The 18,417-nt window shown below is 39.6% G+C and overlaps 1 long non-coding RNA gene across 2 annotated transcripts in view; it reads left to right on the top strand.

Moving 5' to 3' along the window:
- The window catches only part of LOC121928934, a 112,883-nt gene extending 95,026 nt beyond the window's left edge, over window positions 1–17,857 (top strand). For both annotated transcript variants that reach the window (XR_006103602.1, XR_006103601.1), the window contains exons 3-4: window positions 14,056–14,139; window positions 16,613–17,857. This is a non-coding gene — a long non-coding RNA (uncharacterized LOC121928934). The remainder of the gene's footprint in view (window positions 1–14,055; window positions 14,140–16,612) is intronic.
- Window positions 17,858–18,417: the final 560 nt, after the last annotated feature.

The following is an 18,417-nucleotide window of genomic DNA, read 5'->3' as shown; positions in this document are numbered from 1 at the left end:
CTTATAAAAAAATGGAAAATCAAAGTTAGATATTTGAAATGTATACTTTTTTTGAACATTTTCAAGCCATGGATGCCTCAATCCGTGTATAAGAAATCCATGTATAAGAAGGGCTGACTGTATTTTAAAATTTATCCTTTAATATAGTTGCTTAATTGGTTTTTTTTTTTTTACTTTTGTATTATGTATCATTTTAACTAGATAATACAATTTTTTTTAAAAAAACAACTTGTACAATATTACATGAAATTCATTTATCAAATAAATAAGAAACTAATCAAAACAACTATAAAATAGTAGAGCCAATGTTATGTAGTTTTGATCACTGGGCCATGACTCTGGAGACCAGAGTTCAAATCCCTGCGCAACTATAGAAACCCACTGCATGACTGTGGAGAAGTCACACTCACTGAACTTCAGAGGAAGGCATAAATAAACCACACTCTAATCAAAATTTGCCTAGAAAATACTATGATAGGTTTACCATAGGATCACCATAAGTTGGAAACACCTTGAGAGGAGACAGTAACAGCAAAAACAACTGTTTTAACTGAATTTGGTCACATACTGAGAGAAAGGCAAGATTTAAATTAAATACCTAAAAGCATACATACATACATACATGGCACTACTTCCCTCCCCTCCCCTCCCCTATTAACTCACTATCCAGATGGTGGCACATTGCTAAGCATATTTGAGTTGCAGCTGTTCTATTAGTAATTACAACTGGATCCACTGTCAGTTGTGCAACCCAATCCTGTGTATGACCTTCTGTTGGAGAAACAGCAGAAGTAAAAGGGGGTAAGCTCTTCATCTACTGTGTACCTAAAGCTGTTTCAGGGGATGTGAAACTCTATGGAATTGTCATTGGAACAGCTCTGGCAGCTGCAAGAGACAGGAGGAAGAAAAGGGAAAGGAAGGAAACTCCATCATGCTGGTGCTGAAGTTAAATTGGCATGGTGGATTCATTCAGGCCACGATTTTACACAAAAGGGAACCCCACTGTTTTCAAGGATGTGGTTTACATCCTTGTACATACCCTTCTAGGTTTGCAACCTAGTAAAAGTAAAGTTTCCTGAGTGTCAGACTGAAGTGGATGATAAGTAATTTTTGTACTGAACCATTTTAGTGGACTGTTAGGAAGCCCAGAGTCATGATGGAAGCCTCTTTCCCCACCCACCCACCTGGTCAGTCTTTCTTCCTTCCATGGAAGGGCATAGCACAAAAGCAAGAAAAACCACTGGGGTGTGATGAGGAATCCTGTCTTGTAAATGTAGTTGAATTATACAGTGATGCACCCAGTACCATCTTTGTTCCAAATCGGGAAGCTTCCAAACTCAATTATGTGCAATATGATGTTATTCCCTGGTTGGTCTGGAGAAACAGAACTATGTCAAATGTTGGCCTTTTCATGGTGGAGTGTAGAGATCCAATTGCTGGCAAGTAAGGAATTCTTAAATTAAAACCAAAGATTATGTTAGAATATTAGTAGGAATGCAATTTATGAGGAACTCTCTGATCACCTTAAGCCATTTTCCAAAACATAAGTGGAAGCGCTGGGGATGTATCTTTTGTCCTAAGCAGCAGTGAGCAGCTTTGGGGGCTAATTAGCTGGTTAGGTAAAAAAAAATCACTAATTCTCCAATGTACTGGGAAATGCTTAGATGGGTTTTTCACCTTACAGTGTGTCATTTTACAGAGAAGCAGTAAATCAGCAGGCTTATGGAAAGAACTAACTTTCAATAGAAAACCATTAGATGTATCCATGTGCTGTATCTTGCCACTTTTACCGTAATAGTTTCCAGACAGTGCTGTTCAGTTGCTGGTTCATTAAGTATTATACCCTTTCCTTAGGCAAGCAATGTGCTGTGGAAATATGTTACTTGTGCAGACCCTGACTCAGATCCACATATCATATGTGTGCACTCCAGGCAGTTGTGTGGTAGGGAGGGGACCAAACTAAATCTCATGTGCTAAAAAGCTAACTTTTCTGTTGTTTAAAAAATAAAATGGTTGAAACTATGCATGCCCAAATCACACAGGCTGGACTGTGAAATTGCTTTTATAACAATCCACAATTCCCGATTATCCATATTACTATTGGTACTAATATCATACATACCTAGGCATGTCTTTCTCTGGTGGTTAGGGGCAGCTGGCTCCAGTGCCAAAGTGTCATCCTAGTGGCTTAAACTCAGACCACATTTTAGATAAACTTGAGTAAGCATGCCAAAACAAAATCCAGCATATGCATGCAATTGGCTTTCAACTCATATCATCTGACAAGATGTGCCATAAGAAATTTCTTCGCTCCTATAGAGTGGCAATGTGTGCAGTGGAGAAATCTTTCTGCTCTGCACACATTGCACCTGTGAATTCTCATCCAGCAGAGCTGTTCAGGGTGGTAAGGGAGCTAACTCAGGTACTTGCCACCCAGAACCTCTTATTAGTACCTACTATAGCCTGCTGTGATGCATTTAACAACCATTTCGCAGATAAAATCTCTCACATAAGAGCCGACCTGGATGCTGGCATTAAAGCAGAAGTGATAGGCGAGGTGTCCAGCAACTCCATGAACAATGTTATACTGGACCAGTTTGAGTCTGTGAATACCGAGGATGTGGACAAGCTTCTTGGTAGTATGAAAAAGACAACTTGCTCTCTTGATCCTTGCCCCTCATGGCTGGCTGTCCAGGGAGGAGAAGCAACAAGAATGTTTCTGAGAAATATTATCAATGCATCCTTTAGGGAAGGCCAATTTCCAGCCTTTTCAAAAGAAGCAGTTGTAAAGCCGCTTCTGAAAAAGTCTTCCCTAGACCCCTGGACAAAAACAACTATAGACCAATCTCTCACCTTCTATTCTGAGCAAAATGATAGAGAGAGCTATTGCCATTCAACTCCAAGTAGTCGTGGATGAAACAGATTATCTGGATCCATTTCAAACCAGCTTTTAGGTCAGGATATGGAGTTGAGACTGCTATGGTCACCTTAGTCGATGATCTCCATCTGGGTATCGACAGGGGAAGTGTGACCCTGTTGGTACTCTTGGACTTCTCAGTGGCCTTCAATACCATCAACCATGGTATCGTTTTAGAACACTTGCGAGAATTGGGAGTTGGGAGCACTGCATTGCAGTTCTGATCTTATCTCTCCGGCAGATTCCAGATAGTGATGCTTGGGGACAGTTGTTCCTCTAAGAGGGAGCTTAAATCTGGTGTCCCCCAGGGTGCCATTCTGTCTCCAATGCTATTTAACATTTACATGAAGCCACTGGAGGAGATAATCTGGAGACATGAGGCAGGGTGTTATCAGTATGCTTATGACACTCAGATATATTTCTCCGTGCCTCAGACTGCTGCAGTAACTAAGGATGACATCTCTCTTCTGAATGAATGCCTTAAAGTGGTAGTGGACTGGAAGAGGAAAAGCAGACTAAAAATGAATCCAGGTAAAACAGAGGTACTTGATACAGGGGCCCCTAATCTGGGTATGTAGATATGTCAACTGGTCCTGGATGGGATCACACTTCCCCAAAGGGCTGTGCTCCTGGACGCATCCCTTCAGTTGTCAGCTCAGATAGATATAACGGCCAGGAGTGCTTGTTATCAGCTTCGGCTGATACACCAGCTGTGGCCAGGGGAGCCAGGGGACCTAGAAACAGTGATACACGCACTGCTAACCTCACGTCTTGACTTCTGCAACATGCTCTACATGGGGCTACCCTTGTGCCAAGTTAAGAAACTTCAGTTGGTTCAGATTATGGCAGCCAGACTGGTTGCTGGAAAATCTAGAGGCAAACATAACATCAATGTTAAAATTTCTTCATTGACTGGCTATTAGTTTCCAAGCACAGTACAAGATGTCGGTAATAACCTTTAAAGCACTTCATGGCTTGGGTCCAGATTACTTGCAGGAGCGCCTTCCTCCATACAATCCACCCTGCACTCTCAGGTCCTCTGGGAAAAACCTACTGTAGCCAAGGAAGACCAGGTTGGCTACAGTTACCCAGAGGGTCTTTTCATCTGCCGCTCCTAAATTATGCAATGGCCTGCTGGAGGAGATCCGACATATCACCACTCTTGACACCTTTAAAAAGGCTGTCAAAATGGATCTCTTCTGGCAGGCCTTACCTGAATGATCCTCCCAGTCTACTGATATGGATTGCCCATTGACTGCCCTAGAAGTCTTGCTCAATTATGTCTGTTTTAACTGATTTTAATCTGCATTTTATAATTGTGTGTTTTTAGTTCTAAACAGGATAATAAGGGGATTATGTAAATTTTAAGTATGTATGTATTTTGTATTTTGTGGTGTATTTTTGTGTGGTAACCCGCCTCAATCCTTTTGGGAGAGGCAAGATATAAATAATATAGTGGTCTTCTACCTTTCCTGAACCTTACTTGCATCTCTGGGATTTCTCATAAATGGTTGGGGTCTGTGTTGCAGTATTTTAAGCATAATTTGGCTTGTGTGGGAGATTAGTGCTGTAGCCCTCTAGTTGCTGTAGTGTCTTGTATCCCCATTTTTGTGGCTGGGGATGTATATCCAATGTTTCCAGTTTGTTGGCCAACATTTGGTTTCATGTATTCATTGACATATTTTAGTTAACACTAGAGTTGATTCTGTATGTGTGGATTGTAGCAGTTCAGTTGGAATGTCATCTGCTGTGATTTATTTTTCCTAATTTCTCCTAATGCAGCTTCAGCCTTACTTTTTAGAATTTGGGGTTCATCGCCATATGCATATACTACTGCATATACTAGTTTGAAGTACTTTGCATAGGTTGTGATCCATCAAACTCAATGTAGCCCACCGATTCAGACAACCATCTGGTACCTTGGCAAATGACTTGCTCTTTATCTCTTCCTACATATTGCAAGAATGGAATTATGGTGTATCTGGCCAATTTACAGTAAATGACTAATGGACTACATTCAGCTTGGTTATTTCCAGGTTGTACAGGCTGAAAAAAGTAAAAGGAGGAGGAAGAAGTGTACAAAAAGGCACAGATCAAGTTATTTGATGCCCATAGAGTCTGAAGAACAGCTGGGCTCAATTTAGCATTAAAAATGTATGAAGCACTTGAGCTAATTAGAAATATAGTTAACTTTGCTACTTTTGTTCCCTACATTCTTAGCTCAGAATTAGCTTGCTGGCCTTTCAAAAATATATATAAGGTATATAATAAAAAACATAAATGTTTTGATGGAAAAACTGAGCATAGGGCCGCTTTGAAGGAAGCATAGAGGGAGTAGAGCTCCAAATTAGGCCTTATGTTTACAAAATTATAACTGTAAATTGCAAAAGATTGGTATGAGGTACTCAGGCTTTGCCTTGTATCTCTGCTCATGACCCTCCAGAGACTCTCCAGTCACTGTGCCATTTATTCTGCTTAGTTCAGGTCTGACCCATAATTAGTATTTATTAGATTCTAGTTCTCAGTTCTGCAATTGTGCAAGGACACACACCCAGGAAACAGCAAAAGAGTGGTTTAAAAGTGGAAGTGGGTATTTAATGGTACTATTCTTGAATTTCAGAGTTGTTACTGCTCATAGATAAAACTACCACTGTTTTAAAGCTCCTGTATTAAAAACTTGCTTCTTTTTCTCCTCCTTTGCCAGCAGTATTCAATGGCTGAATGGACTGAATTGTATTAGGCACAAAGAAACTTACATGACATCACTTGAGTTAATATTGCTTATGATGTGAAGAAAAAGTGGTAGAAAAATGGTAGTACCTCTAACTTTAAGATACATACCAAATCAAAATTGATCAAAAGCAGTAGTTTTCTAGTTGTTGTTGTTGTTTTTTTAAAAAAAGACATAGTATTTGATGAGCTACCATGGAATAAATGACACCAGATACAAGATGTTGATTTAAACAAGGGTCACTTTATTTACCTAATTATTTTTTAAATTTTTATTGGACTATTTAAACAACGAACATCCATATAACATACATACCCCCAACAAACATAGTGTTACTACATCACATCTTTTACGCTTACTGTCTATTAAATTGTTCTATCATTTTATCATTCTCTTTGTACCTAAAACTTCCTTTCTTCTTCAGTTCCAACCTTTCCTTTCCATCTTCTCTGTTCTTCTTCTTCATCCCAACCTACTCTCCTCTTTTTCTTCCAACTAACTTACTAACACTTCCAATCCTGGAAGATCACAAGAAGTGGAGCAACCTGATGTGAGCTTAGCTGGTGACTACCCAGCCTTCCCTTGGGTAAAACACCTGGCACTAGGAAGCAATCCAGAGGACTGAGTTGCTCCCTGGCCATCCATCTGCTGAAAGGCAAACTGAAGTTTCAAGCTTTTACTAGAGGGAGTGAAACCCCAAATCTGCCTCAAGGCCTCAGCACCCTAGGAAGGTGGTATCAGAGTTCTACCCTACACCAAAAGATGTACACTGAAATTCTTGCATTCTCAAAAACTGAGGAGATTATCGCACTGCGTTCTGAGAACGTTCCATATCATCACGTGATGAGAACGTTCCTGGAACGGATTTTACCGCATTAGAAATCAAAACGTGATCAGAACGGGATCAGAACGGCAGTTTACCGCACTGCGATTCCTTTTTCTTGAAACCGTTCTCAGAACGGTTTTCTGTATTGAGTTTTGTGGGCTGTCTTCTGATGACGTCGCCACTCAGTGGTTGGACGGCTCTGGAGAGGCGCCGCCCCCAGGAAAGAGGGAAAAGGGAGGCTTGGGCCATGGAGCTCGCCTCTCCTGAGTCCCTCAGCTTACTGAAATCCCTCACCTCCCTTCCCCATAGGAATCAATCCAAAAACGGAGTTTTAAAAAAGCAGTGAGCCCTATGGGTCTTCATCTGGGGGGAGCAGAGGATGCTTGGCTATGGGGTTGTCCTGCCATCTCTCCCTCTCTCCTCTTTCCCCATAGGAAAGAATCCAAAAACGGAGTTTAAAATCTCTCCCAGATGCAGACCCAAAGGGCTCTCCTCTGCTCCTTTTAAACTCAGTTTTTGGATTGATTTCTATGGGGAAGGGAGGTGGGGGATTTCAGTAAGCCTAGGAACTCTGGCCGGGAGAGTGCTTCTCAGCCTCACTGAGAAGTCTTCCCTCCGAAGATTCTCTTGGGAGGGAAAGAAGGCAAGCCCCTATAAAATGCTGGGGCTTCATATGCTGGCATATGTTTGAAGAAAATAGGATAAAACCTATGTAACTTGATGGGCCAAGGGCAGAGTCCCCTCCTTGGCAGCCTAGGCTTTAAGGGAGCTCCACGGAGGTCCCTTCAAGCGGAGGGAAAGGGAGGGGACTGGGCCAAGGGCAGAGCCCCAGCAGCCATAGCAGCTCTTTAAACCGGTTAGAAAAGAAGAGTCCTCTGCTGTCATCCCATTTCCCCTTTTTGGCAGCTTGACACCCTTTTGCTCCTGTGTGTGTGCATGTAATGTGTGCCTTCAGGTTGTGAGCTTCCCTCCCCGCTTTAACTCTTGTCTGGCTCTTTGCTATGGAATTCTGGGAGTTTTTTGCTTGCTTTTGTGTGGTGCTCCAAACAGAGGAGCTTTTGTGGGTTCCCTCCTGGAGGGAAGGAGGAGAAGGTCCTGGGCATCCCTGCCTCCTGCATTGTGACAGCACAGGAGACCCACTGGACATGACACTAGAGACCCCCGGAGAAGCAGCCAGACCCTCTCTCTTTTGCTCTCTGCTCTGGTCTCTTCTTTCCCTCTCTTTCCCTGCTTTCCTCTTCTCTTCCTTGTCCCACCTTTCCTCCCTTTTTCCTCCCTTCCCTCCCTCCTTCTTTCCCCCCTCACACACACACACCTTCCCTCACTGCAGTCGCTCGCCTCCCTGTCTCCCTGCCTCCCTGCCTGTCATTCTTTCAGCCAATCAGGAGACGGAGGAATGAGGGAACGGATTTGAGAACGGATAAGAATACCGCACACACTTCTCTTGGAACGTTTTCATCACGTTTCAGCTCTCTGGGAACACATTCAGAACACATTCAAATCCGTTCCCTCCTGGAACACATTTGGAACACATTTAAGCGTTCTGAGAACCCGATTGGAACACATACGTGCGGTATTCTCAAATGCGTTCCGTTCTCATCACGTGATCAGAATGTTCTCAGAACGCAGTGCGATAATCTCCATAGTTTGTAAATTTGTGTTCTGAAGCAAATATTTTTTAGACAAATATGAGCGGTTTGTTCAGGAGGTAATTGGAATAGTTTATAAATCAGGTCCAAGACCTTACTCTAAATACCCCAAAACAGTTTCTTTTTTATCCACCTTACACTTAACACTGACTTTGAAAGTTCTTCATCTTCTACAGTGATTCCAGGTAGACCTTTGGCATAGCCAGCATTAGCAGAAGTGCCAGTGATGGGTATTTCCCAGAGATCATAAACGGCAACCATTGGTGGCTTGCTCCTTGCTTGGATGCATTGAGGGAATGTTCTCTTCATGCACAAAAAGCAAGAATCTTCAGTTTTGTATGCAGGCTATCAAGATTGTAAATTTATCACACGAGAACAAATTCAAGTGTTAACCAGTTTTGGTCTGGAAGACCAGAGCAGTTGGAAGAGAAAGCACTTTAAAATTCACAAGGAAAGTGTTTACGTTTCCTTTTTGTGTATGTTTAGAGATCAAGTGGGACTAAAAGAGTCTCTTTCCCAACTCCCTCTTCTCCCAGATAGGAATGGGTATAGTTGCTGGTCAGAAACCACAGGATGAAGATGCATGCAAGCATGCTAGACTAACTCTGAAACACAGTACAAACACAACCTAAATAGTAGTGAGATTCAGTCTTTCCTTCTGAAATGTCTGGTAAGTGAATTTACTCATGTACTAGGAAACAAAACCAATGTCCTGAGGTGTTAAGGGGGCCACAGAAGAAAAGGATAGAAAAGGCAGCAAATTGCAAGGAATAAGAGACAAGTTTACATGGTGCAGCAACTGTCGGATGAAGGCAAGACAAAAGCAGATATTTAACATCCATTGCCCCTTGTGAGATATCTCCCCCCCCCAAAAAAAATCCCTTTGTTTTCAGCAGAGATCTATGGTCCAGTGACCACTTTCACCTCCCTCTTTCCACTGAAGGAGATGTAACGGGGAGAAGGCAAAGTTCTAATTAGAAAATGCAATAGACTATAAACATTGAATGTGATTGCTCAACCTTGCTCATAGTGCTAAGATTGCTCATAGTGCTCCGGAAAGGCCAATCAGGGGCAAGGAGGAGGCACCATGGCTGCAGTCAGATACACAATACATCTTACATTGAATCCAGCCTTACTAAGCAAGACTAACTATAAAGGGTTGTAAGTCAAAGAAGGCAAATGGTAATATGAATGTGGATTACTCTTAAAGTACAAGACTATTCTTTATGTATGTATATAAGTATTGAAAAAAAACATGATCCAGCATTTTCCCTTTTGAAGTAATCAAAGGCCCTTCTATTGTTTTCCTACAAATGTATCACGGTATTATTTCATAATAAAAAACCCTACTTGTAGTAAAAGCCCTTGAAGTAATAAATGGTAAGAACTTGATAATTGCACATCCTATCTAGAGACTAGTGGCATCATTAGGAGGGACGTTGAGGTGCAGACTTCATCTACTACTACCCCACTGGGGTAGTGCATCTCAGGGGGAGTGGGTGGCTGTGTTCTGGGTCCCACACAGCAATGGCCACGTGGGACTCAGAAGGCCAGTGGGGCTGCTGCAAGGGCCAAGTGCACCTCCCACGTTACAGTGCCCCTGTAAACCCCATCTCCACACACCAGGTGATACCCCAAGTTGGAATGCCACTGCTAGAGACTGGCTGCAGTTCTTAATACATTTACACACAGGATGAATGTGCATGGACCCAGTGATGCCACAGTGACAATGCAATCTTTTTTTAATCTGTGATACTGGTTCTAATAGTACATTAGCAGTATGAAAACCAGTAAAACTCAGCTCCTTTCTGTACCATCAGAATAATACTAGAAGCCACAGGCCATGTGGGTCTCCCTGCCCCTTGAAAACATGATTGAGGAACACTGGTGCTGTGCAGAAGAGCTATAAAAATGCCTCATATTTTTGGATTTTTAACATAGAATAGGGAAGTACACAAGCATTTTTCTCATGACATCATAAGCATAAACAGCAGAGGGAAAATATAATTCTGTGGTGTCATTTTAAAAAATAGCACAGGAATCTTATATCTTTTATTTATGATTTGTGACCAGATGAGATCTGGATGGAATCTATTACACTGGCCCTGATATATCAGTGGGCTAGCAATCTGCATATTGGAGCTTCTACAGATCACCCCATTACATATTACTCAATGGCGGGATATGCCTGATGGTGCACTGACATAGGTACTTGCACATCACCACCCATTGATTAATATGAGGTTATGTGCCCACATTTTTCCTATCTGCAAAGCTGAACCCCCATGGATGCAAAGGGCCAACTGTACTAGTTCTCCTAAAAAAATGTTCCCCCAATACAAGAATGGAGGCAAATCTGTGGTTCATAACAGTTTCCTCTGTTTGTAATTTGAGTAGCTCTTTCCAAGTGGCACCACTGCATCTTACGTTTTGTTCTGTTCAGCCACTTTTTTCAACAGGCCCTAGAATCTAGATGACTGCTATAAAGAGGCCACTTATTTCTTATTGAGAAGAATAATGATGACCATGAGAACAAAGTGCTAGTTTGGACCAAACAAAAACACATACCTTTTATACCAAGATAATGCAACTTAAAAATAACCTCTCACTTGTGTAATAGTTATTAGCTGAACATCTGCTATTTCAAAATATTTAGCCACCAATCTCGTTCCAAATTTGTCATCCTCCCCTTTACAGTCTTTCAAAACCTAGATGTAAAAAATAAATAACCCCTGGAATAGTTATATTTTGAACTGTCTTCATACTGTCATTTGCTCTGATCTGATAAAAGAATTAATTTATGCAACAGTCTAATAAAGGACTTAAAGTAGATTCAGTAAACCTATAATTGGTTTTGGCTAAAAGAAATGGAAAAGAAAGCTGCATTCTCTTTTCCTTCCTGTTCTGTCACTGAACAGAGAAGTTCTGGAAGTTTGGGATGAATGAAACTTTACAACTAGGGAAAAAACCTGGGAACCCCCCCAAAAAACTGAAACTGAAAAAATTGTCCATTCTTAAGAGATACAATTCTCACCACACTAAATTAAGGCCAAGTTTACTCTGGCCATGATAACTCACGTGGAGAAAACAGGCCTTGGGAATCCATTAACCAATCTTGTGTAAACTCATCCAGGAAATTTGTGGTAGAGCAGTCTTGTCTCAAATCAAAAAGTATATCTTTGTGTATTCTCTCCCACACACTGTAAAAAACTTGTGCCTTCCTAAGCCAAATCAGGACAGCTAATGTTAACAAGAAATTTCCATCAAAAGGATTGAATGTGTATGGGAAACTATGCACAGATCACTCTCTGCCTCTTTCTTCCCTCCCTCCCCTGTTGTCTTTCTTTATCACGAGCTGATTCTCAAGTTTTCATGATGTTTCCTGTGGTATTATTTTCGCTAGGCTGCTTCTGGATCTTAGCTTATTTGCTCAGTGCCAGAATCTTTTTCCAGTTCCCACTGTCTAGAAAGTGAGATTACCAAAATATTTGCTAAACCATTACAATCTAAACAAGAAGTCAGGATGAGAAAATTTGCCTTAAGGACATTAATGAGAAAACCAGTTGTCATTCTCCTTCAGCTGATTTAGAGAACAGATGCACATATATGATTTATAAACATTCAATAGGTGTCCCACTTCAACAAAAAGCAATGTATTCCACTGGCAAAGCTGGTGGAGATCTTACTATCCAGATGTGAGAAGGAAATTACGCTCTAATTTGAATTTGGTGTCATACTATAAACCCAAATATGTTTCAATCTGTTGATGTGGAATTGTAACAGCAATTAGTATGTCGGGATTTGTAATGTCATTATTATTAATTAGACACAACAATGTAAATATCATAGCCAATCTTATACTCTTACCACATTCATCAGTAGCTACACCTGCAGTCACCCAAATCTGGAAATGTCAGATGCACATCTTAGTTTCTTGCATTGTGTGAATACCTCAGTTCACTTGCATTCCAGATTAACATCTTCAGTTGAAATGCACTGTGGCAATGTTTGTTTGTTTGTTTTCTGGTAGTCCCTTTGTATCATCATTACTGTGGTGCTAGAATACATCAGATCACCATTCTTTAAATTCCACTCATTTAGAAGTTGGCCAGTTGAAGAAAATTTTCCAATATGAGATCACATAGTGAGATCAGATACACACAGTGGAATTTTTGTGGCTCATTTTTTTCAAGACCAAGTATGTATTTCCTTTTTTAAGTAGTTTTTATTAGCATTATTTTCCATACAATTTTTAAAAAAAATATACAACAAATTATGCAAACATTGACAACAATAACACTTTCCTTCTAACGTCATTTGTTACTTCTTTGCCTATTGCTTTTCGTATTTTCATTTCCAGTCTTTCTATAAAAGGCTGTTTCATGGTGTAGATACAATGTTTTCTGTCCTATAGTTTCTTTAAAGTTGTTAAAACATATTTATAGTTAAGCTCTACACACATGTGAATCTATATTTAAGGTTATTCATATATATGTTGTCCACTTCTGTTTTTGTCTAGCTTAATCGCATGGTTACAATCCCCCCCCCCCCCCACACACACACACACACACACACACACATTTTGGGGTTAAATAGTCTAAAACTTTCTTCCAATCTTTGGGAATTTTTTTGAGTGAACATTTTGTAGTCTTCTGGTCAATTTGTCCATTTCTAATATTTCTTATAACTTCAATAACCAGTGCTTTGTTGATGGATTTTTTTCTTGCTTCTACATTTGGGCATATTCTATGCTAGTGACAGACAACATATAAAATAATTTTTTTCTATTTTTTAAAAAAGTTTTACAACAATCATATTTAACAAAAAAATTAAGTTTGAGCTTTATGTTTTTGTAATATTACATTTGTTATATGATGTACTTATGCCCAATATTTCTTTGCCTTTACACATGTGCACCACATGTGGAAAAGCAATCCTTTATCTTTAGAACATTTCCAGCATCTATTACTACAATTTCCATAGATCTTACATAATTTTTCAGGTGTTAAATTTCACCTAAAGTATATCTTATAGTGATTTTCTATTAGATCTTGGCACAAAGTATATCTTGACCACCTTTTTCATGTTAATTCCCATTGACATAACTCAATTGTGTACCCCAAATTTTGGGACCATTTTATTATGTTTTCTTCTACAATTTCCTGTTCTGTGGACATTTTCAAAAGACATTTGTATATTTTGTACAGTATAGCATTTTTATTTGATAATATTATTTCTTCTGTCTCTGTGTTAACTGTTCCTACTACATCTTAAAAAGCCCATTTAAAAAAACATTCTGGAATCTACTGATGATAGAAGCACAGCAAGAGGGGGATATTCTGGCCTCCCTGAAAATGAGGGTTCAGTCTTGGAGGACCTTGTCCATTTACCTCAGTTCTGTTCTGAAAACAATCCTGTTGTTGCTGACAAAGCTGGTCTTATAGAATCCTACACAGTCACTTATTTGTTGTGGAATCAGTCCTGAAATGTGAACAGTCAAATATGTTTCCCCATTGTAAAATACTTTGTAATCATCCTATATTACTAATGTGAACATATATAATTGAGTACTATATTATCTATTCCAGTCACAGATCACCTATTTGATAGTCCTGATCTTCTAACTATATGTTGTTGAATTTTGACTGGAATGCACCTTACACCATATTTATTCTGCTTTCACCATTACTGCAAAGTGGGGACAAAATGGAACAAATAGGTTTTCCTTAGCATGCCAGGTTCAGATAGTTCATGGGAAAAGTAGTCACATATTATGCTCATTTGAACGAAAAAATAATCTTTAGACAGAATTAGTCAAACAAGGTGAGTAACTAACAGCAGCAGATTGAATGGTCTAGTCATTTTCTTGCAGATTTAAAAAATATAGCACAGTATAGATTCATCAAAAAAGCTTTTTCTTTTGTTCCCACAGATTTGCAGATCAAACCATAATATGATGAAGGTGATATACTTGAAAGTCTTCAAGACATTATGAACTTGAAACCAAGAAAAAATGGTAAATATGAATTAAATTAGGTGTCAGGAGGATAGAGGTTGTTCAATTGGTACATAATGATGTCAGCTCGACAATTATATACACACTGAAACAATGAGCCTACAAAATAATTTCCATTCTCCTTGATTTATTTTTTCCTATTTTTTCCCCATATTTTCTTTTCCTATATAAATAACAACTGTATAAATATCTGAAGCACTAGCATGTCTAAAACTGGACTCAGCAACCAGTGATGACCTGATCTTATGGGCAGAGCAAGATGAAGACACTGATTAGTTAAAAGGGACAAAGAGCTCAGTGTGTTCTGACTGTGAAGAAATTTTTGAAACCATTTCTAATAGTGATGTTGCTAAGGATCATTTTATGGTCCAAAACACATTGCAGAAATAATCCAGTTTGAGACTGCTTTAACTGCCCCGGCTCAGTGCTAAGGAATCCCAGGAATGATAGTTTATTGTGACACAAGAGCTCTCTGATGGAAAAGGCTAAATGTCTTACAAAACTACAGTTCCCAGAATTCTCTAGCATTAAGCCAGGGCAATTAAAGTGGTCTCAGACTGGATTATTTCTGCAGTGTGTTTTGGACCTATGTTATCGTATAAAGGAAACATTCATTGTTATAGAAACATACAGAGTTTTTCAAACTGATTGAAAGAGTATTTAGGGCAAACTTAAATCCAGATTTTTGTTATGGTAACTATTTACCAAAACAGCTACCTGGATGATAGAAATCTACAAAAATGCTAGTGAGAAAGAAATCTTGAAATTCTCATCTCAAATCAGTCTCAGATAAAAAGGAAGTAGAATAATAGGATATATATTTCTGATATTTGATATTGAAGGGGTGCTTGAGTATTTATGCATACCATCATTTTATTTGCACACTCATGTGTATATGAAGACAGTTTTGTGGGGGAAAATCAGTCCACACCAATCACTTGGACACTACCCAATTACTTTACAGCCCTGTTCTGATGGAGGTGAAAGTAACTATTTCTTCAAGCCTACATATCAACTACCTTGTAAGCATTATATATGATGCACTGTCCCAAGATTTCTGTCATGGGTGAAATATATTTCAGCTACTTTATGAACTACTGGGCCCAGTGTTATTCAACATCTTTATCAATGACCTGGATGACAGAATTGGGAGCATACTTATCAAATTTGCAGATGACACCAAATTAGGAGGAATAGCTAATACTCCAGAGGACAGGATCAACATTCAAAATGATCTGAATAGACTAGAAAGCTGGGCCAAAGCTAACAAAATGAAATTCAACACAGAGAAATGTAAGGTACTGCACTTAGGGCAGAAAAATGAAATGCACAGATATAGGATGGGAGACACCTGGCTGAATGAAACTACACGTGAAAGGGATCTGGGAGTCCAAGTAGACCACAAGTTGAACATGAGTCAATAGTGCGATGTGGCAGCTAAAAAGGCCAATGCAATTTTAGGCTGCATCAATAAAAGTATAGTGTCTAGATCAAGAGAAGTAATAGTGCCACTGTATTCTGCTCTGGTCAGGCCCCACCTGGAATATTGTGTCCAGTTCTGGGCACCACAATTCAAAAAGGACATTGAGAAAATGGAGTGTGTCCAGAGGAGGATGACTAAAATGGTGAAAGGTCTGGAAACCTTGCCCTTTGAGGAACGACTCAGGGAGCTGGGGATGTTTAGCCTGGAGAAGAGAAGGTTAAGAGGTGATATGATAGCCCTGTTTGAATATTTGAAAGGATGTCATATTGAGGAGGGAGCAAGCTTATTTTCTGCTGCTCCAGAGAACAGAACCCAGAACAATGGATGCAAGCTGCAGGAAAAGAGATTCCACCTCAACATTAGGAAGAACTTCCTGACAGTAAGGGCTCTTCGACAGTGGAACACACTCCTTCCTCGGAGTGTAGTGGAGTCTCCTTCCTTGGAGGTCTGTTAAGCAGAGGCTAGATTGCCATCTGCTGGGGATGCTTTGATTTGGATTTCCTGCATGGCAGGGGGTTGGACTGGATGGCCCATGCGGTCTCTTCCAACTCTATGATTCTATGATTCTACTCAAAGACATAGCTATGTTAGCCTGGAAAATCAGTAGTCAAAGGGATCTTGTAGCACCTTTGAGACTGACTAACTGAAAGAAATAAGTTGGTAGCATGAGCCTTTATAGACTTGAGCCTACTTTCTCATGTATCTGATGAGGTAGGCTCAAGTCTATGAAAGCTCATGCTACCAACTTATTTCTTTCATTTATTCTCAAAGATGCTACAAGATCCCTTTGCTTTATGAATTATTGTACTTCTTTCTTTGGTCACCAGTATGTATGCACTGTTCTAACCATATTTTTTATACATTGTACCATTCAGCATTGCCTATAAATATTTCGTGAGTTTGCTCACTTTTCATATTGAAAGTAAGTTAAGAATCCCTGAAACCTTGGTAACTGACCACATCTCCCATGCTGTGATTTCTTGTTTGCAGAATGGTGACATAGTGTTACAAGCCATGAATTCATGAAAGAGCTGCAGCAACCTGATCTTTTTACTGAGTTTCATAGCAACATCATAAACAGCTATATGTGTCTAATTTTCTTTGCCATACCAAATACACAGCGGTTCAATGAAAACAGACAGAAAAAATAAAATGGCGAGGCATTTAACACCAGAATCAAGAGTCCTGACCTACTTTTTCAACCAAATACCAGCAGAAGCAGCATTTGCTTATAGAGGGGATTTTTTTTTTCATGCTTGCATGGTGTGAAACAGTTGCTTGCATCAAAATGGCTGACACTAGAAATACTGAGCTCACCATTTGTACTATTCAGGATCTTTACATAATTATGGAGATTATCCTTACAAGAAAGTTTCAAAATTCAGATTTGCTTCCAGTATTTAGGTGACTGCAGGGGTGGGGCCCAGATAAGGAACCTTATCCCTTTGGTCAGCTCCTAAGCTATAAATAGGTGCCTGACCTAAGGTTTGCCCTGATTTAATTTTAAAAGCCATGGTCATTCTTGGGCAACTGCACTGAAGATGTCACCATATATCTCATACCTGAATTTTTTTTTCCTGAACACATCTTCATATTTCTGAGAGACAAAGCCTACACCACACCCATCCGTTTGACTGCTGGAGTCTGGTTCAATACATCTAGCTGGCAAACTAATTCAGCATATTCTAACACTGAACAGCTGTATCATTACTGAGTATACAGTACTTACAAAGTTAGTACCATCAAAAGCTACTGCAGCAATATCAGAACACGTGTTGTCAGTGCTTCATTTTCTCCAGATCCTGAAATAGTTGTTGACTGAGTCTGGATTCTTCTAGTATGCTGCTGTGAATTGTTCCCAAACTTGGCAATAATTACAGTGGACTCAGTCCATATTGCCAAAGTCAAGTCTATAGCTAACCAACATATGTCAACAGATATGAAAATCAGAACAATGGCCAATAGATTGGAAGCAATCAATATACATCCCCATCAAAAAAGGGAGACACAAGATAATGAAGCAACTATAAGACCATAGCATGATGTCCCATGCTCAAAATTCTGCAATATAGACTCCAACCATACATGGAGAGAGAAATCCCAGAGGTTCAAGCAGGATTCAGGAATGGAAGAGGCACTAGGGACTACATTGAAAGTATACAATGACTAATGTAGTGCACCAGGGAATTCCAAAAGAAAATCAGCATGTGCTTTATAGACTATAGCAAAACCTTTGACTGCATAGATCATGAAAGGTTATGGAATGCCCTTAAAGATATGGGAGTGGCAACACATCTGATAGTCCTGATGAGGAATCTGTACTGAGGACAAGAGGCTACTGTCAGAATAGAACACGGGAAAACAGAATGGTTCCCAATTGGCAAAGAGGTCAGAAAGGCTGTATCCTTTCAACCTATCTGTTCAGCTTGAGTGCAGAACATATAATAAAAGCAGGTTTGGACACAGAAGAAGGTGAAGTGAAAATTAGAGGAAATAATATCAACAATTTGGGGACTTTATCACACTAGTGAAATCCCACTGAGAAACAAAATTTAAAGCAGATTTAAAGTAGAAAAAAACTGCAAATGTGGGAAGTTTATCACACAACATTTTGCCAGACCAGAAATAGCTTGAAAATAAAGTTAATGTAAAGGGGACAAAAATGGCAGCTTTTTACCTTTGGAAGTTTCCAAAAGTAAAAAGCTTCCGGTTTTGTCCCTTTTACATTTGGTTTATTTTTGCATTATTTCTGGTCTGGCGAAATGTCATGTGATAAAATTCCTGCATTTGCGGCT

Source organism: Sceloporus undulatus, chromosome 4 (assembly GCF_019175285.1).
Source record: "Sceloporus undulatus isolate JIND9_A2432 ecotype Alabama chromosome 4, SceUnd_v1.1, whole genome shotgun sequence".
NCBI classification, from domain to species: domain Eukaryota; kingdom Metazoa; phylum Chordata; class Lepidosauria; order Squamata; family Phrynosomatidae; genus Sceloporus; species Sceloporus undulatus.
This window is presented reverse-complemented; position numbering and strand designations above follow the sequence as displayed.